The 25,579-nt window shown below is 39.0% G+C and overlaps 1 protein-coding gene across 3 annotated transcripts in view; it reads right to left on the bottom strand.

The window, feature by feature from the left end:
• Positions 1-25,579, bottom strand: part of WASF3 (WASP family member 3) — a 127,944-nt gene that overhangs the window by 57,525 nt on the left and 44,840 nt on the right. For 2 of the 3 annotated variants that reach the window (XM_081814754.1, XM_081814756.1), the window contains exon 2: positions 13,910-14,003. The gene's annotated coding sequence lies outside the window, so the exon portion shown is untranslated. Of the gene's footprint in view, positions 1-13,909; positions 14,004-16,689; positions 16,796-25,579 lie in introns of those variants that run through there. The other variant, XM_081814755.1, reaches the window with a different exon arrangement.

The raw sequence follows: 25,579 nt of genomic DNA, 5'->3' as shown, positions 1-25,579 counted from the left end.
AAGAACAATCCTGGGGTCTCTTTCCTCTGCTCTTCTCTCCTGGGTATCATAGGGGAGGGTGATGAGTGCTCAAAAAAAAAAAAAAAAAAAAAGCCTTTGTTCTAGCACCTTCCACCATTTATTTCTATTTATCTACACTTACCTAAATTGATTCTTATGCTTCTATAGTCTGGATTTTTTAATTTAAATAAATTACTAAGTTCTTATTAGATGTGAAATGTTTTAAAAATATATTTGTCTTCTGTTTCCAAGTCCCTTTATAAGGCCCTGCTGTCCATATAACCAGATACTCGGTACATTTGACACTACAGAATATATTTTATATTTGAGCATACATCTGTTTTCTGTTTCTTTGTTGTGTAAATTCATCCTGATTCATGTTACTACTCTAGGAACCTTGAAGATGCTTTTGCCAGGAACTATTTTCCTTCCCTGTTTTGACCAGCCAGACAAAACCAGCTATTTAATAAACTTTTTTTAGGTAAATGGAACGTGGGAGATTGAGACTAACTTCTTCATTTTGTCATCATAGATCAAGACAAAGAGATCCCAAATCACCTGCATTATGGAGATTTGCCAAGGACTGAGGAGACATTAGAAGCTCAATCTCTGACTTGGCTGGTGCTCTGCCCACCACATTCCTATTTGTAAATGTTCCCCCTATAAGCCACATTTGTAAATATGCCAACAAGCCAAGGCTACTTCATTTCTGTGTTTTATCAGTATATAAAGGCAGCCAAGGCAGCAAAAATTCTCTGCCCTGGTAACCCAAGTAAGCCTTGACTTCTCATACGATGCCTCTATTCCCTCTCCTTCCCGCTACCCTCCCAACACTGAACCAAGCACCTGACCATCTACGGTGAGTGGTCGACTCCAATCATGAAAGGAAGAAGTTGATCTACATTTTCAAGTTCAAGTTCCGTTTATAGAAGATACCTTACTATTGTACTAAATAGGTGGTTTTGTCTGGTCCCCCAATTCCTGATGCTGCCTTGTTGCTATATGCGTAAGCGTTAGATCTTCTCATCTTATTCTGTTTTGTATTTTTGATATACATGAGTTTTTATAAGTGGCTGGCTTTTGGTTAACCATTCTAGAAAGCCAGATATTTGTGTCCCATCCTATTTCCCAGGCCAGGGAAGCATTCCGCCTACATTTCTACTGAGCATGATTCAGCACAACACTTGGTAAGACAAATCCCATTTGACACTGGCCGGAAAGCTGTGTGTATAAGACTATGAGTATATACCCAGTCTCTAAGGAGAATCAGAGAAATGCTGTTGTGTGTGGGTACGGTAAGGAAAACGGCAGTTTAACATAATCTTTGGGACAAGAGAAAGGGACCATCTCCTTTCCCTCAACTTGGGTTATAGGTAACTTACTGCTCTTCTTTAGGCCCTAGCAATACTAAATAAATGTCTCAATCAAAATGAAACATTTATAAGAACTAGGGTGTGTGTGCGTGTGTGAGTGCACTGTTATTAACTCTTTACAGGAAATCATTTCAAAAGCTATATAATTTGAACAGGAAGACTGAAGAAAGAGAAACAAGTCTAGGGGAGGAGTATAAATAGAACATCTTGTCTAGGCTTCTCCTTAGGCTTCAAATCCCCAGAAATGAGAAAAAAGATCTACACTTAAAATATATGCAATAACATGAGAGAACTATAAATGATAGATACTCTCTGAAAGTTAAAAAGCAGAAGGATCAGATGAAAGGACATAATAAGCCAAACACAGGAGAAAGAGAATGTGGCCATCAGCGTGTGTGGCTGGAGAACCATAATGGGAAGACCTAAACAATTCACATCAGAAAAATACAAAGAGCAACCAACCCATATGAAGATGCCCCATCTCCCTAGCAATCAGGATAGTGGAACCACAAGAATTACTATTTCTCTCTTACCATATTGGGAAAATTTAAGTGTGTCTATCAAGTATTAGAAAGGTAAATAGTAGAGTTAGTTGATGGATGGGTAAATAATGGTAAATTGTCTTTCCTAAGAATTATATCTAATAAAACTAAGAATATCATATCCTTGACCTACCATTTCTGTCTCTATTCTTCTGAGAGAAATACTCTCACTTGTGCCCAAGGGTTCATGTACAATAATGTTCACTGCATCACTGCTGTAGTGAAAAACTGGAAATGACTACTAGAGGGAAAGGCAGCTATCAAAAGCAACAAGGTAAATAAATATGGAGTGATCTCTAAAATACAGTGATGAATGAAAAAACCAAGGTTCATAATAACAGTACAGCATTTGTGCAAAAGTGACTACATATTCTCTTTATGTGTGTATATACAGGTAAGCCTACCAAAGGCTTAGAAGAAAACATCCCAAGTTCTTAACAGTGATTACCTCTATGGGGATGGATGGACATGAGAGTCAAAGAGCACGTTAATCTCAAATGTGTTCCAAGTTTTCAAAAAAAAAAAAAATTCATGTATTATATGTGTAATTATTATTTTAATTTAGTGCAAACAACTAAAAAATACTTGATGTATCAATAACAAAACTATTACAGAAAAAACTAATAAACTCAGCAGTGGCAGGAAATGGATTTTAAAAATTTTTAATGAAATAAAAAGCACTAATAGTGGCCTTCTGCATAATTTTAATGAATGTTCATGCATGAACTCATCTATTAGTATAATGGCTAAGACTTACATAATGTGCCAGGCATTATTATGTGTTTTAAACATACTAACTCATTTAATTCTTACAAACTGAGGTAGAAACTTTTTATTAATACTTCCCTTTTGAAGAGAAGAAACTGAAGCACCAACAGTTAGGCAGACTTGACCAACACCTCGTAACAGTTAATGGCAAAGCCTAAATTCAAAGGCAGGCAGTATGGACCCAGCGTCACTGTTTTTACCCACTACAGTTGACCCTTGAGCAACATGAGGGTTAGGGGCCACCACCCCCCATGCTGTCAGAAATCTGCATACAACTTTGGACTCCCCAAAAACTTAATGACTAATAGCCTACTGTTGACCAGAAGCCTTACCAATAACATAAAGTCAACTAACATACGAAGTATGTTATTTTTTATGTATTATAAACTGTATTCTTACAATAAAGCTAGAGAAAAGAAAATATTAAGAAAGACATACGGAAGAGAAAATACATTTAAAGTACTCTACGATATAAAAAAAAATTCACATTTTTTTTTTAACTGAACCCACGCAGTTCAAACCTATGTGGTTCAAAAATCAACTGTACATGAATCTCTGTTAAGAAAAAAAAAAAAAAAAGCAACACACCAACTCAGTTTTTTTAAAAAAGCTAAATATTCAAGAGCACATCCAAAATGAAATAAGCAGGAAGCCTGAAAATGAAGAGACAACAAAAATACACCAGGCCAATGCTAACAACAAAAAGGGGGCAGCAATATTACTGTAAGACCCGAGAGAAACTCAAGTGAAAAGGAATAAAATAAATGAAGGCAAATGCATGTTTCATATTGAGAACTTTTATTATCCTTTTTTTGTACACGATGCCAACATCTTTCAGAAACCAAAAAAATTCGTATTTTGAACTATAGAATTAGCAAATTTTAACTGATAGTACTTCAAAAGTCTGACATAACAATGCAAGAATGTATTCTTTTCAAACATATATGAAAACGTTGGCCATGAATTAAGTAACACCAAAAAAAGTGAATGAATTTCAAAAAATTGAAACCACACAGTAAGCAGAGTGAATTAAATTAAAAATAAACAACATTTAGTAACTAGGGGAGGTTGGTAAGTCTGTTTCCATCTTTGATTCTGAACCCTTGCTCTGGCTTCTGACAAGACTTCTGACAAAGTACTTGAGGCCAGGCCAACTCGATGCTGAGCAACACTAGAATGGCACATCTCCAGACTCAAGAAACGATGCACTGACCATCCCAGAGTCAACAAACACATTCAATAATAACTAAAAATCATTTCTGCCCTGAAGAGAGGGCTACACCCTGGAAGGGATTAACTCATGTACAGCTGGCTGAGAAGCTGGTCTGAAGGAAAGACAATACAGAGTATGCTGACATAAAGGGGAAGACAAGATAGAAAAAAAGTGAAGAGGATGTCAAGGAGGTCGTGTCTCTTGGGAGGACAGACTGGGGAAAGTGCCAAAAATAAGAATATAAATGAATCCCACATCACTCCCCAAAGTTACATTCTGGAATAAAAGGTTAAAAATTTCTAATAAAATGGACAGAAGTACAAATCACATATCTACTAAAGGTCTTATATGCAGAATACATAAGGAACTCTCAAAACTCAATAATAAAGCAAACTATTCAATTAAATATACATGCAAAAGTTTTGAACAGACACTTCACAGAGGACAGACTGATGGTAAGTAAGTAAGTGCCTGAAAGATGCTCAACACCATTCATCGTGAAGGAGGTACAAATTAAAACCACAATGAGATACCACCACATACCTATGAGAATGGCCAACCTTAAAAAGACTGACCATACCAAGTGTTGGTAAGGATGTGGAGCAAATGGAACTCTCACACCCTGCTGAAGAAAATGGAAAATAACACAATCGCTTTTGAAAACAGTTTGGCAGTTTCTTAAAAAGTTAAACACACTTACCATACGATCCAGCCATTTCACTCCTAGGTTTTTATGCAAAAGGAATAAAAGCATATGCCCACATGCAGATTTGCACATGAATGTTCATACAGCTTTATTTATAGTAGCCAAAATGAGCCAAAATTAGAAACAATCCCCAAATCCACCAAAGGTGAACAGATAAACTCAACTAATCAGCAATAACGTGGGATGAATTATTGATACATGTAACAATATTATTAATGAATCTCAAGGTAATTATGCTGAATAAAAACCAGACCAAAAAAGAGTATATACTGTATAAAGAGTATATTCCTTTTACATAACTGTGATATTGTGATTTATAATAAGAAACATATATTTGGTTTTCATCCCTATTTCTGGCACAGAGCTCCTAAAATCCTTGAAATTTCCTAAGTGATAAGAGCTATGATTCTGATATTCGTAACAAATCCCTCTCAACCTCATCTGAGTATGTTACTGAGGTGACTTTAGGAAAGCCACTAAGGATGGGGGCTGGTTGCCAGGGGAACCCACCATGTGATTAGAGGGTTGGAACTTTCAGTCCCACCCACTCCCAACTTTGGGGAAGAGGGAAGGACTTGATTGAGTTCAATCACCATGGGTCAATGATTTAATCAATCATACGTATGTAATAAAGCCTCCATAAAAACCCAAAAGGACAGAGCTTCCAGGTTGGTGAACCAGAATGCATTCATATGTTGGGAGAGTGGTGTATCCCAAACTCCATGGGGACAAAAACTCATGTGTTCTGCCAGACCTTTGGCTGTTCAACCATATCCTTTAAAATATTTTGTAATAAACTAGTAATCTAGTAAGCAAACCAGTGTCCTGAGTTCTGTAAGCCACTCAAGCTAGTTAATAAAACCCAAGAAAGGGGTGTGGGAACTCCCAATTTAGAGCCAGTTGGAAGCGCAGGGAACAGTCGGGGCTTGAGGATGAAGTTGGGCCGGTTGGGGTGGGGGGCAGTCTTATGGGACAGAACCCTTAATCTGTGGGATCTCATGCTGTCTCCCAGGGAGATAAAGGTCAGAATTGAGTTAAACTGCAGGACACCCAGCTGGTGTCAAATTGCCTGATATGTGGAAAATCCACACGTCTGGTGTCAGAAGTGAAGTAGTGTTGTGCGAAGAATTTGTAGTACAGGAGACACATCACGGAGTGTTCTTCCTTCACAATAACATTCTAGGAAATGCAAACTCATCTACAGAGACAGAAAGCAGATCAGTGGTGGCCCTGGAGATGGGGAACCGACAGGAGGGAGGGATGACAAATGGCCATGAGGAAACTTCAGTGGGTAATGGCATATTCACTTTCTTGTTGATGGTGATGGTTTCAGGAGTGTGTGCACATGCCAGAACTTATCAGACTGTACGTTTTAAATAGTCGCAGTTTACTGTATGTCAATTATGCCTCTATAAAACTTCAAAAAATGGATCAATGGAGATGGACAAGAAATGAGGACAGAAAATTAACTGGGAGATCACTGAACATTTCTTGACTACTTAGATTCTAACATGATGACCTAGCCTAGATGACTCTATTGTGAGCCACGACACAGGACTAGGTATCACGGCGGAAGAGACAGACATACAAGATAAATTTAGCATGGAGACAGGCCACTGCTCAAGAGTATTTACAAAGGGCCAGTTAATGGCATCATAAACAGCAATGAGCTCAGTTCCCTAAGGCAAGTTTTCCTCCTACACAATTCCCTCACCCTAAGGGGCTCTGAACCCACCAACCTCATCAGGGAGTGTGCCACCGGAAACAGTCTTTCAGTGCAGGGAAGCAGACGGAGCAGCAGGCGGAAACCCTCAATGCTCAAGAGCTGAGGCCTGCTGCCGCCATGTAAGTCCCACTAAACCCACGTCCTTACAGCAGCCATCACACCCGTCCGCTTACCTCAAAGGGCTGCGAGGAGAAGACCCACCTACAGACCCACAGAATGCCACAAAGTGGAACACAGATGCTACATGTTACTCCTATTAAACAAATAAATGCTTCCTTGACAAATTAAAAAAAAAATTGAACCACCTCCCTTTCCACTTTAATGGGACAGCGAGAAGAAGCCATTAATCAGTACCACACTGTGATGAACATGAAAAGCTCCTATGCTGTTTACCACCATATTACTACTTCTAATCCACACAAAGTATTTGTTAAATTAATGCCCTTTTAAACAAAACTCAAATCGTCAGCTCTTTATTCAAGGTATAACAAACATGTGAACTAGACACATTTTACAAACAGAATGTTAAATTAAGCTAAAAGGCATTGTTTTTATAATATAAAATATGTCAGTAAACACTCAGAAGCTAAAAACATCAACAGCATTTTAACACTTGCTAGAGACATGACTTTCAGAAAAACGCTGATCTCAAAGAACTTTAAAAATTCAAAAAGAATTTTTAGTACTCAGAATTTATCTGATAGCACCTATGACCTCAAGGTTTAAGTCTCAACAAGCTCTAGTTTTTGTTTCCAATTATCCCGTTAACCATAAATTAAAAGTCTTCTCAAAAATTAGTCAGCATCTCCTCTTTTTGTTAAGAAAGAAGTATCACATATTTTTCTCTAACTTACTCTTTTGCATCTTTGAGAATGACATTCATCAAATAAATTTACAAAATTCAAAATGCATTAAAACTTCTTAAGTTCTTAGAGGAAACAACAAATTATAAGATACAAAATTAGATAATTTGCCAAGTGTGTGAGGAAAACATTGTCACCAGACCCTAGAATATCAAGTTGAACCATATGAAATTACCACTTTTGTTGGTAAAAACAGCCAAATGTTGGCCATTTCACATGAATGAATGTAATTAAAATGAGATAAAATTAAAATAACAATAAAGCTGTGGAATCTAGCAACTGTTCTCTAGCATACATGCTACTAAACATGAGTTTCCATGTTTTTAGAAACAAAAAGCATCCTGATGGCAATATTTTTGGCAACTAGAAACTGTGCTCATGAAAGAAAGTTAAGATCAATTAAATGGCTGTTTTAGTTAACTATTCCCAACTGTTTGAGCCATGAAGGCATGAAGAGAAATATGAGAGAGTAAAATTTCTCAAATTTGCAACCTATGTCCTTGGTCTCAAAACATCAAGTCTGGCGTCCTATCAACTCCATTCTTCTGAACGTATTCCAGCAAGTAAGTCATGAGCATCATCAAAAGGATCAGGCAGGGTTTCTAGGGAACTTTATAAAAAATCGACCAAAGAAACCAAATCATAAAGCTAATGGTAGTGAACCAGTTAAAGATGACAAATGGGAACATTTGCACACGTAAGCATTTATATACATTATGTCATTTATGTCCTACATACTACAACTTAATAGGCTGGTATGGTGCCCACTTAACAGCTAAAGAGATCAGAGCTCAAAAAGTAACTTATCCAAGGTGGGACAACACTAGTAAAGTATAAGAACTTAAATTCAAAACTGATTCTGTCAGATCCAATCTTTTTTTTTCTTTTAACTGAGGTCTAACATTGTATAGTTGACCCTCGGACAACATGGGTTTGAACAGGTCCATTTATACATGGGTTTTTGTTTTCGATTCTTTTATAAATATGGTACAATACTGTAAATGTATTCTCTCCTTATGATTTTCCTAGTAACACTGACTTTTCTCTCACTTACCTTATTGTAAGAATACAGTTTCTGATACATACAACATACAAAGTTGTGTTACTCAACTGCTTATGTTATCAGTAAGGCTTCCAGTCAACAAAAGGCTATTAGTGAAGTTTTTAAACAGTCAAAAGTTATATGCAGATTTTCGCACCTGTGTTATTCAAGGGTCAACCGTATTAGTTGCAGATGTACATCACAGTGATTCGAAATTTCTATATAAAAATGATCATCACAAGGTAACATTCATTGCCATATACAATTACAACAATTTTTTTTCTTGTAATGAGGACTTTTAAGATCTACTGTTTTAACAATTTTCAAATATGCAATACAATATTATTAACTAGAGTCACCATGTTGTACATTACATCCCCAGGACTTCTTTATTTTATATTTGAAAGTCTGTACCTTCTAAACCCTTCACCCATTTCTCCCACCTTCCACTCTCCATCTCTGGCACCCATCAATCTGTTCTATGTATCTATAACCTTGGTTTGTTTGTTTGTTTTTTAATTCTTCATATAAGTGAAATCATACAGCATTTGTCTTTCTTTGATTTATTTCACTTAGCATAATGTCCTCAAGGTCCATCCATGTTCCCTCAAATGGCAAGATTTTATTCTTTTTTTATGGTTGAATAGTATTCCATTATGGTTTCCATATACCATATCTTCTTTATCCATTTATCCATTGATGGACACTTAAGCTGTTTGTGTATCTTGGCTATTGAAAATAATGCTGCAATGAACGTGGAGGTACAGATAACCTTTCTAATTAGTGTTTTTGTTTTCCTTGGATAAATACCCAGAAGTGGAACTGCTGAATCATATGGCAGTTCTACTTGTAACTTTTGGAGGAACTCCATACTGTTTTCCACAGCGGCTGCCCCAATTTACATTCCCACCAACAGTGCATCTTTTCTATATTGTCACCAACACTTACTGTCTTTTTGATAATAGCCATTCTAATAGGTGTGAGGGGATATCTCATTGTGGTTTTGATTGCATTTCCCTGATGATCAGTGATATTGAGCATCTTTTTATGTACCTGCTGCCTATCCAATGTCTTCTTTGAAAAAATATCTTTTCAGATTTTCTGCCCCTTTTTAATCAGATTTTTCTTGCTATTGAGTTGTATGAGTTTTTTACATATCTGGATATTAACTCCTTATCAGAGATATGAGTTGCAAATATTTTCTCCCCTTCAGAAAATGCCTTTTCATTTTGCTGATGATATCCTTTGCTGTGCAGAAGCTTTTTACTTTGATGTAGTCCCACTTGTTTATTTTTGCTTTTGTTGCCCTTGCTTTTGGAATTCAGATCCAAAACATCATCGCCCAGACCACCTATACTTTCTTGTAGAACTTTTATGGATTCAGGTCTTATATTCAAGTCTTTAATCCATTTTGAGTGAATTTTTGTGTATGCTGTAGAGGTAGTGGTCCAGTTTCATTCTTTTGCATGTAGCTGTCCAGCTTTCCCAACACCATTTATTGAAGAAACTGTCCCATTGTATATTCTTAGCTGCTCTGTCATAAACTTATATGCATGGATTTATTTCTGGGCTCTCTATTCTATTCCACTGATCTATGTGTCTGCTTTTACACTAAGACCATGATGTTTTAATTACTACTGCTTTGTAATATAGTTTGAAATCAGAGGGCATGATGCCTCTGGCTTTGTTCTTTCTCAAGATTGCTTTGGCTATCCAGACAGGATCTTTTGTGGTTCCATACAAATTTTAAAATTAGGTTCTATTTCTGTGAAAAATACCATTGGAATCTTGACAGGGTTTGCCCTGAATCTGTAGATTGCTTTATGTAGTATAGATATTTTAAAAATATTAATTCTTCCAACGCAATTCAAAACCAGCTCTGTCAGATACTAGAGTCTTACAACATTTCTGCAACTAAGATCCTCTATTAGCATCACCATTTGGGCTGCTAGCATCACCACTGTCTGCTAGAAGCTCTGAGTATTATTTTTAATGTTTTCAGCAGTTCGTCAAGATTATCCTCCTTTTGGAGATGAGGGAAATGAGGATCAAGGATTTAAGTGATTTTGCTCAAAAGCTTAAGCCTGTATGTTTTTAGCATTTGAACCCAAGATTTTCTGTTAACTACTAAACTTACACTCCCCCTACTGTACCACTACTCTGCCATACCTAGTATCTAGCATCAACTAGTATGGTCAATAACATGTACAGCTAACCCTGGAACAACATGGGTTCAAACTGCACAGGTCCACTTACAAGTGGATTTTTTTCAATTAATACAGTACAGTATTGTAAATGTATTTTCTCTTCCTTATGGTTTTCTTAGTAACATCTTCTTTTCTCTAACTTACTTTACTGTAAGAATACAGTATACATTACATATAATATACAAAATATGTGTTAATCGACTGTTTGTATTATTGGTAAGGCCTCTAGTCAAGGCTATCAGTAGTTAAGTTTGGGGGAGTCAAATGTAAGTGGATTTGACTGTGTGGGGGTCAGAGCTCCTAACCGCTGCACTGTTTAAGGGTCAAATGCAATTAAAACAGAAATGCACACAACTATTAAACTGTATATTTGTTTACATTTGTAAGCATTCCACTGAGGCTGAGAAACTATTTGACTGCAAGAGACTTAGGTATGATTCCAGTAACACCATCTGGAGAAACACTATCTTGCCATACAACTATACCATGCAACTAGGACAAGGACTCAGGGTTTCCTCAATTCTTACCCGCCAAACATCATAAAAATGTGTGTATGGAAATTATTTAGCAGAAATCAACAGGCATAATATGCGGCTTACATTATTATACAAAACATGTCAATGTATTCTAAGATACAAACAAGCATATGAAATAATTTTAACTCATCCAAAGATATATGATAGTTGTAACAGATTTAACAAGTAATTTTGTATGCCCTCTTAGAATTTAAAAGGACATCTTAGCATTGTTTCAAATAGCCTTTTTCTTTAAATCAAAAAACAAGAGCTATTTAATGAAGTTTAAACCAATGCATAACTTTTAAGTACTACACAAAGCTTTCTGGTTATATTAGCAGAAAGAAGAAATGCTGAACTAAGACTCTCCCAAGAGATTATGCTGACTTTTAACTTCAGAGAAAACAGTAACTGAAACCCACAAGTCATATACACGTGGCCTTGCTCTACGATTTTCAGATCATAACCACAGAAACCCAAATGTAGTAGATACTGTCTACAGGCATTCAACATTTATTCCCACCTCCACTGTCTTCTTCCCTATATCACAGAGACTAGAAGGCTAAAAAGCTCATTTCTCAGGTCCCTTGCCATGGGACTTTAATTTTTCTTCCTTCTGTATCTATATGCCTTGTATTTCCTTTTTTGCTTTACTGCACTGACTAGGACAATTCTGAGTAAGAACAGTGAGTGACCATCCTTCCTTATTCCCAATGTTAGGCAAAAACATTAACTCTTCCACCAATAATTACAATTACTAGCTGTAGGTCTTTCATAGATACCTCTTATCAAGTTGAGAAAGCTCCTACTTTTCTGAGTTATCATGAATAAATGATGAATACTGTTAAATGCTCTTTCTAATAAGCCTATTGAGATGATCATACAGGTTTGAAGAATTCTGTGTAGTTTGTTCATATTGTGAATTATACGACTGATCTTCAAATGAAGAAACAATCCTGCATTTCTGGAATAAATGGCACTTTAGTATGATGTATTATACTTTTTATATAAACTTTATTCAGGTTGCTAGTATTTTGTTGAGAAATACCTTTTTTTTTTAATATTAGAGTAATAATGGCCTCCTAAAATAAATTAGTGTTCTCTTCCTTCTATTTTCTGAAGATTTTATATATAATTGGTTTTATTTCTTTCTTAGTAAGTTGGTAGAATTCACCAGTGAGTCCATTTGGGCTTAGAGGTTTTTGGGGGGAGAGGGTGTTTAACTACAAATTCAATTTCTTGAATAAAGAGCTATGCATGTTATCCACTCCTTCTAAAAGGATTTTTAGAATGTGATGTTTAATTTCAAAATATTTGGAGATTTCACATATAATCTGATACTGATTTCTAGCTTAGTTTCATTATAGTCAAAAAACAGATGTATTCCTGAAAAAATACCTGTAAAGTGAAAGCATGGAAATCAAATTAAATACCTTGTGACTTTGATGAAATCTGTCCATTTATCTAAGTTATCATAATATTCCCTTTAAGTTAACCTTTTGTAGAATCTATACTGATGGTGTCTCTTTTCTGATACTAAAAATTTTTGCCTTCTCCTTTTTTTCCTGATTAGTGTAAATACAGGTTGATCAATTTTATTGATCTCATTAAAGAAACTCAGCTAACCAATCACTGATTTTTTTTCCTACAGTTTTTCTGTTTTCTATTTCAATGATTTCTGCTCATATCTTTGGTAACTCCTTCTCTGCTTATTCTGGGTTTAATTTGCTCTTTGCCCTCTAATTTCTTAAGGTGAAGGTTTAGATTATTGTTTCAAAACTTCTATTTCCTATTATAATCATTTAACATTATAAATCTCCCCCGGAAGTACTGCTTTAGGTGCATCCCTTAAATTTGGATATGTTGTATTTTCATTTTCATTCAATTCAAAATATTTTCTAATTTCCCTTGTGACTTCTTCTCTGACCCATGGGACTTTTAGAATGTGGTATTTAATTTCAAAATATTTGGAGATTTCACAGATAATCTGATAATGATTTCTAGCTTAGTTTCATTATAGTCAAAAAATACAGACATATTCCTGAAAAATTACCTGTAAAGTGAAAGTATGAAAATCAAATTCAATTTCCTGATAGTAAATTAATGGAATGATTTGCCCACAGCCAAGGTGAGACAGAACTAAAGATCAAGTTATCTAGCATCCTTTCCTCTAAAGGATATTAAGAGCATTATGTTCTCTCTAAAGCCCACCTTAAAATCAAGAGACTTGTCATTTTCCCTTCTACCCTTCCAAAAAAATAAATAAAAGGAAGAGAAAGACAATTTCACATAGATCATCTCATTTGATTTTTACAACTCTATAAAACAAATGATAGACATTTTGTACAAGGAAAATGAAGCTCAAAGGAGTAACTCGCCTTACTGGTTTGGCCATGTCTCATTACTCTTGAATTATTCCTTGAAGATAAAGCAATATACATAATTTAAATCTCTAAATAATTCAAAACCTCATTTCAGCCACTGTTGGAATCAACACCACCTCAGTTCAGAGTAAGTTGTAGTAAAATCCACCTAGGCTTAAGTTTTATCATCTTGACTGCTCATATCCATTCATTATTAACAAAAATCAGATAATAAAGAACCAGTTAAACCCCAAGAAATAAAAAGTAAATGGGCAAAATATGTAGGAAGGAAAAATTAGACCCCAGTTTAATAAGACATAAACTATACAGCCATATTTGTTTTTCACACAAAAATTAATATGAAATTAATATATCAAGTTATATTTTTTCTCTTTCAAATTCTTGAACTGTTGATTAGGATCTAAAGCTCTAAAATATTATCTGCTGTTAATATTTACATATTAAAATATATTAATATGTAATATTTTGAAATATTAGAATATTTTATAGTATTCTATTTCAAATTAGAATTCTGAACTATAATGTTACAGAAATTAAATGGCTTTAAAGGTAAGAGGCACACATTCTTACCGTATAACTGTTGACTTACGGGTTGCAGAAATTCCCCTCAGGTAGCATCACCACTTTGGCTCAGATGTCAATAGTACAGCAGTCAAAATTAAAACTGAAAAAAAAAAAATTTTAAATAACAGTAAGTAAAATGCATTCAAGTCTTCAAGAAAGTCCTAAATTCAAATTTCACATTTCAACAATTTCATCAAGGGAGTTCCAGTCCCAGAACTAGTTTTTTTAATTAGTTTAAGCAAGGAGCTAATAAGGTATGTGAATTCCTGTATAATTCCAACTCCCTATCCTGGAATAAGCCCTGAAATTAACATCAAGAAATCACAGTAAATAGCTAAGGGGCAGAAAAACAAAAAGCCAAGTATATTACAGGTATATTCAACTGAACTGCTCAGTTCATAGATTCAACACACATACATTTAAGGTTTTATTACTGCCCACAATGAACTGAACATTGATGATTCACACAAGAACTCTATCAGACAAGAGCTTCTGTATCAGTTTTTCATACAAAAATATTAAATTCAGTGGCACCTTGGGGCGCCTGGGTGGCTCAGATGGTTAAGCGTCTGCCTTCGGCTCAGGTCATGATCCCAGGGTCCTGGGATCGAGTCCCGCATCGGGCTCTCTGCTCCTTGGGAGCCTGCTTCTCCCTCTGCCTCTCTCTCTCTCTGTCTCTCATGAATAAATAAATAAAAATCTTTAAAAAAAAAAAAAATTCAGCGGCACCTGAATTTAAATACAGGTGGTGCAGTCGGTTGAGCGTGGACTCTTGGTTTCAGCTCAGGTCCATGATCTCAGGGTCTTCAGATCGAGCCCCATATGAGGCTCTGAACTCCACTCAGAGTCTGCTTCAGACTCTCTTTCCCTCTCCCCCTACCCTACGCCCACCCCAACAAACAAATAAATCTTTTTAAAAATCTATTTAAATTCAATAAAAATCTTGGTGATCCCTTTATAAATACTTTGATAGAACATATGTGGATAAAACAGTAACAAAGATTTAATACTTGCTGAATCTACCCTAGAAAGTGTTTCCAGAATAACTGATATTCGTAACAGCAAGACTGTAGAGCAATCTGATATTGTTTATCAATGCTCTGGAGCTAAGCAGTACCAGAAAGTATGACAGAATTTCCTACCCAAACAGAGTTATGGTTTATTTAGGAAGAATATGCAGAAGAAAAATTTGGTGAATATCATTCATTAATTCAGCAAAAGTTTACCAAGCATCTTGTATGAATAAGTCCCCCCACTGTAAGGCAACAATGTAGACACAAAAATGAGTAAGAAAATGCCTGCTCATCAGAGAACTCACAGTCCTGTGATGGTGACCAATGCCTGTCAATAATTACAATACAATAAGGTAGCTGTATGAGAGCAAGAGCGAGGCGGTGGAATGGGATATATCAAACAGTCTCAGAGGACAAGGAGTGGGGAGGAATGAGGCCAGGCAAAGGCCATGCAGGCACGGGGAAAGGAGGAGTGTGCAATTTCCGAATGGGAAAGCAACTTTGAGTCTACTGAAGAGGATTCTCTGCATATGCATGAATTATATGTAGGCCGGTGGATGAGAACCTACACAGTTAGGACTGTCACTACCATTTGGAAAGTAGGGAAAAAAACAGATCATTCAATGATCCTCTAATTTATACACATCCCACTAGTTTGCTTATTTAAAATTAAAAGCAGCACATAATTTTCTTCCCCTTCCTTAGGAGCAGCTGTACAGCAAGCTCTTGATTATGCAGAGTAAAAGAAAAGTGAGTTTTCCTAAGTAATTTGCATTAGTGATCACCTTATTTCCAAACACAGAGAATTAGCCCTAGGTTTTTGATTATCCAGGTCAAATTTTACCTCTATCAGATCACCTTATTTGCATGAAGTACCTAGCACTCTACATTTCACGTTAGAGATGCTTCTGTCTAGCTAACTGTGAAGGAAAGGGTCTGATGTGTGTGTTTTCTGGATGACCATTTGTGTTTAGCAATCATGTGTTAATTCTTCCTTTGGGAAATACACTATGAGTTTTCCCATTTGCCCGAAACGCTACGTACTGTTAATTTGTCAATAGCTATCACTTGGTGAATGCTTTACTCAGGATTAAGCACAGTGCTCACATGTCACATACATTTTAACTTAATCCGCACAACGCAGGTAATATCTGTCTCCATCAAAAAATGAGGAAACCGAGGCCCAGCCGGTGACACGTCCAGGATGACACAGCTTGGAAGAAGCAGGGTCAGGACCGGTGGGTCTGGCTGCAGTCACTCTTCTGAATGGCAGTATTAGACAGCCTCCTTCTGCACACGTACACACACATTTTTCTTTCCTGCTCTGCCGCTACCATGTCTTACTTAAGTCGGGAACCATCAAAGTCTCGAAGAATCAACTAGACTTTGTGAGTGTGCTGCTTAATTTTACAGGGTAGAACATATCTTTAACTCCTTGGAAGCTACAGTTTAAGGTTATTAAGTGCGAAACCCAATACTTCTACTTAGAGGGGTCAGGGAAACACATTTAAATGCAACACCAGAACTGAAATTCTATTTATGTCCCATGGCTAAGCTCTGGGTGGTGCTGAAAATGCTTCTCCGTGGCCGTGGTCTAAGAGCACAATTGCCCTGTCATTTCCTACCACGGGCCTGCATCCGTGATGCTCCCCCAGCATGACCGCCTTCTTCTCGCTTCCACGCATCCCAACTGTGCCTAGCCTTCAGAATGCAACCTAGTACGGGCTCCTCCCCCCATCCATTCAGCTCTCTAGCTGCTCAACAGACACTTACTTATTGCAGTAATGTGTCAGGCACTGTGTGTGTCCTCACCCTGGAAGATCAAGGCCCAGTCCTTCAACCCCAACAACCTCTTGGTCCACCAGAAGAAAACTGTACAAACAAGGAATTAGTATGCAGTGTGATAAAGGTGTATACATGGTATTAAGAGTGCACAAGGGAGGGAGGGGAGCCACTGAGGGGAGGGGGTGGCAGGAAAGACATCACAGCCCTGGTAACAACATATATTTGTATATATTACAAATATATTACAGATGATGACGACCTAAAATAAGACGGGAGAATTTTTTAAAGGGAACAAACCTGACAGACATAGGTGTTGGGTGATGAAGTGGATGGGATGCTAGGATGTCTCTCAGAAGACAGAGCCAGAACCACTAAGGCAGCTCTGTCCAGCAATGATGGATGTGTTTTGTGGATGAACACCATCCAAAATGGCAGCCTCCAGCCGCAGCGAGCTCTTGACTGAGCACTTGAAAGGTGGCTAGTGTGGCTGAGGAACTGAATTTTTAATTTTATTTCATTTTAATGAATGTTAATTTAAATAGCAACACAGGGCTAGCAGCTACTGTACTGAACAGTGCAGCTCTTAACAGTTCAGGTTTGAGATACTAAATTGAGGGGTTATTACCAGTAGGGGAAAGGAATACCAAGAGAAAAGTATATGAACACTCAAATATTTGTTGAATAGATGAATGAACAAGCCAATGAACAGAGGAACAAACTGAATGATCTTTAAGGACTCCTCCCTTTAAAATTTCATTCAGGGGATGCCTGAGTGGCTCAGTCAGTTAAGCATGTGCCCTTGGCTCAGGTCATGATCCAGGGTCCTGGGATTGAGCCCAGCACTGGGCTCCCTGCTCGGTGGGGAGTCTGCTTCTCCCTCCCCCTCCGCCCTGCTCATGCTCTCACTCTCTCTCTCAAATAAATAAAATCTTAAAAAAAATAAATAAAATAAAATTCTATTCAAAGAGGTACTTATCCCTGCTCCTTCAGGTTTTGAATACTGTTTTCAATATGATGGCATCAGACCTCAGTCTAATTCTTAAAATACTGCTAAATTAAAATTCCTTATGCTATTCAGTGTAAAAAACAAGAAAGAAAAGAAAAAAATGGAATTTTTGCAAGGAATGATCACAGACCAAGGATAATCAAGCCAGGGTAGGTAAGTACCTAGTAAAATGTGTCCAAACAATTTATGGATGAGGACGAAACAGCTTTATGATGAGCTCTGGTCATTACAAATATATTACAGACCATTCACCTCCTAAGCAGTTCAGCTGATGTTCAATTTACATTCCTCTATACTGTGCTGAGAGAAATGACTGAATTTAATCTCATGGAACACCTAATTTTGTTCTACAGAGCATTTTAAAAGGTCAATGATAATAAAGTTGTCCCCAGTAATATGCCCTTCTATCTTAGTTATCCACAACTATCCAAGTCAATATGAGATAAATAAAACTCTGCGACAAGAAAACGTTTAACCTGAGAACAGGTTGTGTCCAAATGACTCACTATTAATCTGCCAATGTTATCCTAATCTGATTGTACTAGGCTTTACTATTTTGGTCCTTGCCATCCCCCTACAGCTTCCGAATTCTAGTTTTCCAGAAAGGAGAAGCTGTTCCAGAGAGCTGTGCCCTGCTGCGCTTTCCAGGGCTACCCTGTTAACCAGACTCAAATTCTAAATTCCTCCCTCCCCAGGAGATCATGTCATCAGTAAGAGTTCTTAACTATTCACATATAAAGTTCTATTTACAAGATTGTTAGGCATTTTAGAAGCTGTAGCCGCCATTAGCTTCAGAGAAACAGATCTCATCAGAATGTCTAATATGAATGTTTTTAGCTAGAATCGTCTGACAACACAGTAGAACAGCAGTCTTGTGTTTCCCCTCCTTGGCCTCTCAGGTTGGATACCTGTGCTCCAATTCCCAATGCTGGAACAGTCCTACGTCTTTGAAATCAGAGCTGGTAGGGACACACTTAGCTGGCTCCACAATTCAATTCAATGTATGAGTAAGTTCTTTTGTAGAAGGTAAAACAAAAACACTAAGTAATAAGACAAGGTCTTGGCCTCCAGAAAGCTTTATCTGGTGGGAAAAAGTAAATAAATACAAAAAATATGAAACAAGTCTCAGAAGGGATATTGCTATGAGTAAAACAGAAATAACTGCAGCTAGCTGACATTCACTGGTCACCTAGGTGTATCACAGTCTCAGCCAGGTTCACTTTCATATATTTAATAATTAATAAAACCACATTAATTATGAGTGCAAATGAAAAATTCTCCCCGTTTTGAGTAATCTGTTCATTAAAAAGTACTTATCCCAGACCTTAATACAAGGGTCATAAAACAGTATTTTCTTCCCCTTAACGAACAGTGTAACTACCTAGTAAAATACAAGGAATGAACGATCGATTCCTGATATGACTTTTGCAGAGATCCACAGCTGGTCCACACCTCTGGGCTAATAATGGTCAAAGAATCGAATAGCCCAGATAAAGATCTGGGTCCTGTCAACCACTCATCGATCCATTCAAACACTTACTATCCCACTACGCATAAGAAATACAACCATGAGTCAGACAAAGGTGAGCCTATATATGGAAAGACACCTCACCGCAAGTTCAAAAGTGCTAAAGTGGCCAGAGATACAGGCAACACGCGGTGAGAAAAAAAGGTTAGCAGCACCTGCAATAAACAGGAAAAGACTTCAAATCTGCATGGGGCTCAAAGTGACACCAAGAGACTGATTCCTATCTTCTGAGATGCACAGAGTATACAAAGTTAATATAAAGATAAATGCTGTATCATCACTTAAATATTAGGACATCATGGGGAAGTCAGGATCAGGAGCAGCAGATCCAGAGCTTGCTCATTAAATGAAAAGCGTGTATCTGCCTGCCTGTCTCCAGGGAAGCTACGAGAAACTCATGGGCAAGTGTTAGGAGGGGTCGAGATCCACCGCCCCCAGGCAGCACAGAGCTCTCCTCCACCCTCCCTCTCCCTGTACCCACCTGCCTGAACACTGTTCAGGGAGAGGGAAGCCGTGAGTTTGGAACTCCACTCATTAAGAAACACTATTTGAAATAAGGCTTTCTTTATATTCAGTTAAAGCCTACATCTTTTTTTTTTTTTAAGGATTATTTATTTATTTATTTGACAGAGAGAGACACAGCGAGAGAGGGAACACAAGCAGGGGGAGTGGGAGAAGGAGAAGCAGGTTTCCCGCCGAGCAGGGAGCCCGATGCGGGATGCGGGGCTCGATCCCCGCACTGGGATCATGACCTGAGCCGAAGGCAGACGCTTAACGACCGAGCCACCCAGGCGCCCCTAAAGCCTACATTTTTTTTTTTTTAAAGATTTTATTTATTTATTTGAGAGAGAGAGAATGAGAGAGAGCACATGAGAGGGGGGAGGGTCAGAGGGAGAAGCAGACTCCCTGGCGAGCAGGGAGCCCGATGCGGGACTCGATCCAGGGACTCCAGGATCATGACCTGAGCCGAAGGCAGTCGCTTAACCAACTGAGCCACCCAGGCGCCCAAGCCTACATCTTTATAACTGCAAACCAACGCTCTGTTCTGCCCACTGAAACCAAGCACAATCTACCACACCCTCAGCTCTGCAAACATCCAAGTATCTGAAGGCAGAGTTCAATATTCCTGTCCCTCCAGCCTTTCCCAGGTGCTCTCTGGCCTGTCCTTCAGGAGGTACAGTGCTCAGAACGACACATACCAGATGTGGCCCGAGGGAAGCAGCACGCCCTGCCCATCGACGCCACCAGCCTGCCAGTTTGTTCTACTGGTTCTCTCTTCTGGACGCTGCCGCCACGCTGGGCACACTCCTCCTTAGGAAAACTCCTCTCTGCCCCGCCACTCTGGAATAGGATCCCCAGGCTGCCCTTCTGCAGGGCGGCCTCCACCGTTTCTCCCAAGCTGCAATCATGCCCTGAGCCCTCCACTCCTGAGTTTCTCTGCACCTGCCACTCCCTGCTCACTGGCCCTCCCAGTGAGCGGACTTGGGTCACTTCCACTACAAAGCATTGTTCAGCTTCCCCGTAGCATCCATTTTCCCCTTCTCCGTGCCCACCAACCAAAGGGGCAGTACTGAATGCCACAGTGTGGTAGGCTCTCAAGCCCGAATTGAGCTCCCACCGACATCCCCCCACTTACTTAGACACTCCAACATTCCAGGCAGGTTATTTAAGCCTACATTTCCTAAACTACAAAAAATGAGACTGTGGGAGTTACGTGAGCTAATCTGCGGGACACTCCAGGCCTTGCACGTGATAAGCAACAAAGAGCACCCATCAGTGCTGTTACTACTTACTACTTCTCCACCACCACCATTAATTACAACCTGTTCCCCTCCACATGGTCACATCCACCAGGACTGGGAGGGTCACCTGCATCTTTATACCCCCAGGGCTTCGCAGAGAATCAGGTTCACAACATCCTCTTGAGCAATGTTTGGTCCAGAAGAAAACAAATAGTGAATGGATACATGAGCACACAAGAACCTAAAACCAAGATGATCGAAGATGTTCAGATTTAGTTCTATTCTTAAATTTGCCTAGTTATTCATTATCACAACAATGCACTGAGCTGCTAAGAGATCAAAGAATTTAGAGGTTGAGATGTTCAGAAATTCACATTAAATGGAATCCGTTTTCAGAGGAAAAATGGATTATCTAGTTGTATGGTGCTTCTGCATACTGCAAATGTTGAGGTTTTCTGTTTGTTTGATGTTTTTAATGTTCATGGCAGAGGTCTGGCCCTGGGCAGCCAGCCACCTGTGAGCCCTAACACTTTTGACCCCTACCTCCACTCTTCACTATGAAAATTTTTTTCATTTTCATTTTTAAATTCCTAGTACCCAGCTCAGTGCTTGGCACACAGTCCACACTCAAAAAACATCTGCCAAATAAGTGAATTTTCTTGAATGCTTAGGTTAAAAAAAAAATCACAATGCCTCTTCCTGACCTACTTCGACCCAGAAAGTTGGACTTGCCTTGTGTCCAGTGACCTTGTATTGGCCCCATGGGCACCACTTTATGTGCTGTGCTTCACCCAAGCAAAGAGCAGGAGAATTTGGGTCAACAGAGCACTCGTTTCAATTCAGCCAAATGGTTAATGAGCTTTTGTGCAAGGGGCATAAAGAGATAAATAACTTGCTCAAGATAAAATAAGGCTTCCAGCTTGAGGAAAGATTGCTGACTAGGACGAAGTGTTTTAAACGCTGTTTAGCAACATTATGGAACAATCTACAACCATTAAATACAAATGTGGAGCGGTACCAACTGGCACCATCAGGCAGTTTCTTTCATGGCACTCAGAGACAGCCTGAGAGCGCAGGAAAGAAAGGAGAAGGCAGGACAGATGCAGGAGACAGAGGGACAGGGGTCTCAGTGGGGCAGTGAGCTGACCAACAGGAAAGGTGGGAAAACAGGGCGAGGCCAAGGGGTCCCTGAAGATCTGCTCCAGAATTTTGCAGACAACAAGAGATGCAACACACTCGCCCATTAAGACATCCCAGAATCCCAGAATTTTTTAAACTTCCTTTCTTAAAAGTGGGACACTGTGTCCTTGGCTGATGTTCTGGCACTTTTCCTGTTGCTTGTGACCCCACAAAGATGACAAACTAATGACTGTGGGGAGGCTCCTGAACATAATAGCTTAAAAGTTGAAAGAGATCCAATTCAAGTGAAAGATTTTCTTGCCTAAACGACGTTATATTTTTCTCTGCTTTAATTACTGAATCCTGTAATTGGAATTCATCACTGGTTCAAAGAGATGCTAAAAATAGTCTGTTTCCGAATGTAGAATGAGAAGCATCATGTAATTTTGCTACTAAATGGACTTTTATTTTTTCATAGCTCAGTAACTTACTCTTGAAATAGATTTCCTCTTTTTATTAACCAAAAATGTAAAACACTTCAGATACACATTAAACATTAATTTTCAATACTAATTATGCTTTGTAAGTTTATAAGTGAAATCTCAGACATATACTAACCTTGCTTAAAAACAGTTCCTCGACCCTTTCCCTATATAATCATGACCTTCATGAAACACCTCTGACTGAAGAGTGCAATCTCATTTACATGTGAGAAATGAATTTAAAACAAAGCCTGTTATCCCACAGGTTCTCCACTGCACATGGCAATTTGAACCCACTGTGCCATTTACAAAGGGCTTTCTCACATGAATCATCTCATTTAATCTCCACAACCATCCTGATACAAACAGGAAAGGCAGGAATGTTTTAATTATCTTACAAATTAGGAAGCTAGCTCAAAGACTGAACCGGCCCATGAAGGTGGGGGAGACACTCACCTCCATCCTCCTCACCTTCAGTCCCACCTTGTATTCCAAACTCAGCTCCTTCAAGGACATGCTCTGTGGCCTCAACTGGATTTCCTGGACCGCCCCCCTCAAGCCCAGCAGATTCACCCCTTCCCCCCAACTCCAACAGAGCTCACATCTGCTTCCCATTGTGGTTTGCCCTGGGATGCCCATGCTCTGTCTTCTCAACTCAATTAGAAGCCCTGTGAGGGTAAAAACTGAATCTCCTATTTCTTTTTTTTTTTTTTTAAGATTTTATTTATTTGAGAGAAAGAGACACAGTGAGAGAGGGAACATAAGCAGGGGGAGTGGGAGAGGGAGAAGCAGGCTTCCCGCAGAGCAGGGAGCCCGATGTGGGGCTCGATCCCAGGACCCTGGGATCATGACCTGAGCCGAAGGCAGACACTTAAGGACTGAGCCACCCAGGCGCCCCTGAATCTTCTATTTCTTAATGTCTAGAATCATGTACATAACAGGGAGACACTGAATTCTTTTTTATGATGCCACCTATCAAGGAACCGTCAAGTAGACAAATGTCTCTCTTTTCCTAACTTTTCAACAATGGCCCTGCTCTTCCCTTTGGCTCCACCTTCCCAGCTGCAACTCAGTAAGAAATTCCTGGAAGCCATTCCTGGGCCATCATAAATAAATTTAAAAAAAAAAAAGAGGTTTTCTTAACAATGATTAAAGTTGCTTTACTCTTTAACTGGTCTGAGTCTCTCCTGTTCTCCTGTACCTATAAACTGTCCCTGGTTTCTGACTGCATGTTGGTTTGTGAGCACCTGTGAACCTGACTCACTTGTCACCTGTGTTTTTATTTCCTTGATTCCGATATTCACCTGCTTTCGGTCCGTGCCAGGCCTCACACCGTTAACTTCCAGCCCCACCTCAGCTCTGCTGACCCTGCAAACCCATCCTCACATCAACCACAGTCCAATGCTACCAAGGACCCCACCCAGGCCCCTACCCAGGGACCTGCTGGCCTGCCGTGAGTGGTCAAGAGAGGGATAGTGCCTTATTTTTAATCTTTAGCTTCTCCCTGGAGTTCTGCATTTCCGTAGCGATTTCAAGAGGAAGACAAATGTACCGCAAGTACCAGTGTCAGCTGCTCTCGGCGCCCCATGACTCTGTATCCTTCCGCTTCAAACGCACACGAAACATTAGGACAACTTAGTACCTTACAGTCAGCAATCAACATCCTGTTGGAAACCAAACACATCAAAACCAAATCAGGGTTACCATTCGGTTTCATGCAATATGTTGAACCTTAAATCTGGACAAAGAGAATTGTTACAAAAACGCACAGAAGTACTTAAGAAATCTGTGCGTTATCAGATGGAAACAGCAGATGTAAGCGCTGCATCACAGAGGCCTCTTTTTTTTTCATTACCATGACGATTTTTACATATTCCAAAATCAAAATCTATTTCAAAGCTAGCTATGTAATACTAAACCTGACATAAAGATTTCATGTGCCATTCAACAAGTACCTTCAGTTACTTGTTTTCCCCCTTGAGGATAAATTATACTACCAGCCAGTATAACAAATGGGTCCATAAACTTCCACCCCCAGGGGATCCTGTGTGTTCAAAGAAGACTGCCTAACACAGCAGTAACATTTTACGGCACATCTACACTCAATCCCCTTGAGCCTCTAGTCAAACCCTAATGTTCACTATATCTAAAGTAATCAGGGAGCTGAATGGCTCACTACCAGACTACAAGAATACCACAGCTTGTGACAGAAGACAAACACAAGGGGAAAAACCCATCACCACCCAGAAATGAATATAAAACTTCAGTCACTTAGAAAGTAACTTACTGCCACTGAAAATATTTCTAGCATTAAGTTCTGTCTGCTCTTAATTAAAGTAGTAATCATTTAATTAGTGGTATCCAATATGATCTTGGAGAAAATGTTTTCTGAGGACCAACGGCTGCATGATAAAGGGGAGAGACCAGAGATGTGAGCATCGGAGACTGGGACTCCATGCCTGGATCTACCACCAGAAGCTGTGGACTCTGGGGAAGTTATTACTGTCTGGGCCTCAGTTTCCCCATCTGAAAATAAGGCCAACAGAAACGCCCCCCCTTTAGAGTGTAAACATGAGGGAAGGATGAGCCATGTTGTCAAAGAACACAGCAAGGAGGCAGAGATGTTTAATTAATGGCAGCTACTACAGAAAGCTAATGTCATGTACTTGTCATCAAACAAGGAGGCGGAAGCACCTGTCACAACTGGGCAGTGTGACTTAGGCCGCTATGGCAAAGGGGAAATGGAAACACCACGGCATTTGTGAATGCGGAGGACATGCCGCTTTCTCATTCTCCTCACGTGACTGTAGTTAACACCCACCTGTCTGCAAAGGACAAAGCGGATGCTTGTGGCAAGTGGCCAACATACAGAACGTGCCCCACCCAGCTCGTTTGATTTCTGCAAGTAGAGACGATGGCCAATTTACCCACTGAAAGAAAGGGCATGGAAATGTGGATATTCCAAACAGGAGGTATTTTGATATTTGAAATCCCGATGTTT

The sequence above is a fragment of the Leptonychotes weddellii genome, chromosome 3, assembly GCF_054177405.1.
Source record: "Leptonychotes weddellii isolate Sample4059 chromosome 3, ASM5417740v2, whole genome shotgun sequence".
NCBI classification, from domain to species: Eukaryota; Metazoa; Chordata; class Mammalia; order Carnivora; family Phocidae; genus Leptonychotes; species Leptonychotes weddellii.
Note: the sequence above shows the minus strand (reverse complement) of the source record. Positions and strands in the feature narration are given on the sequence as shown.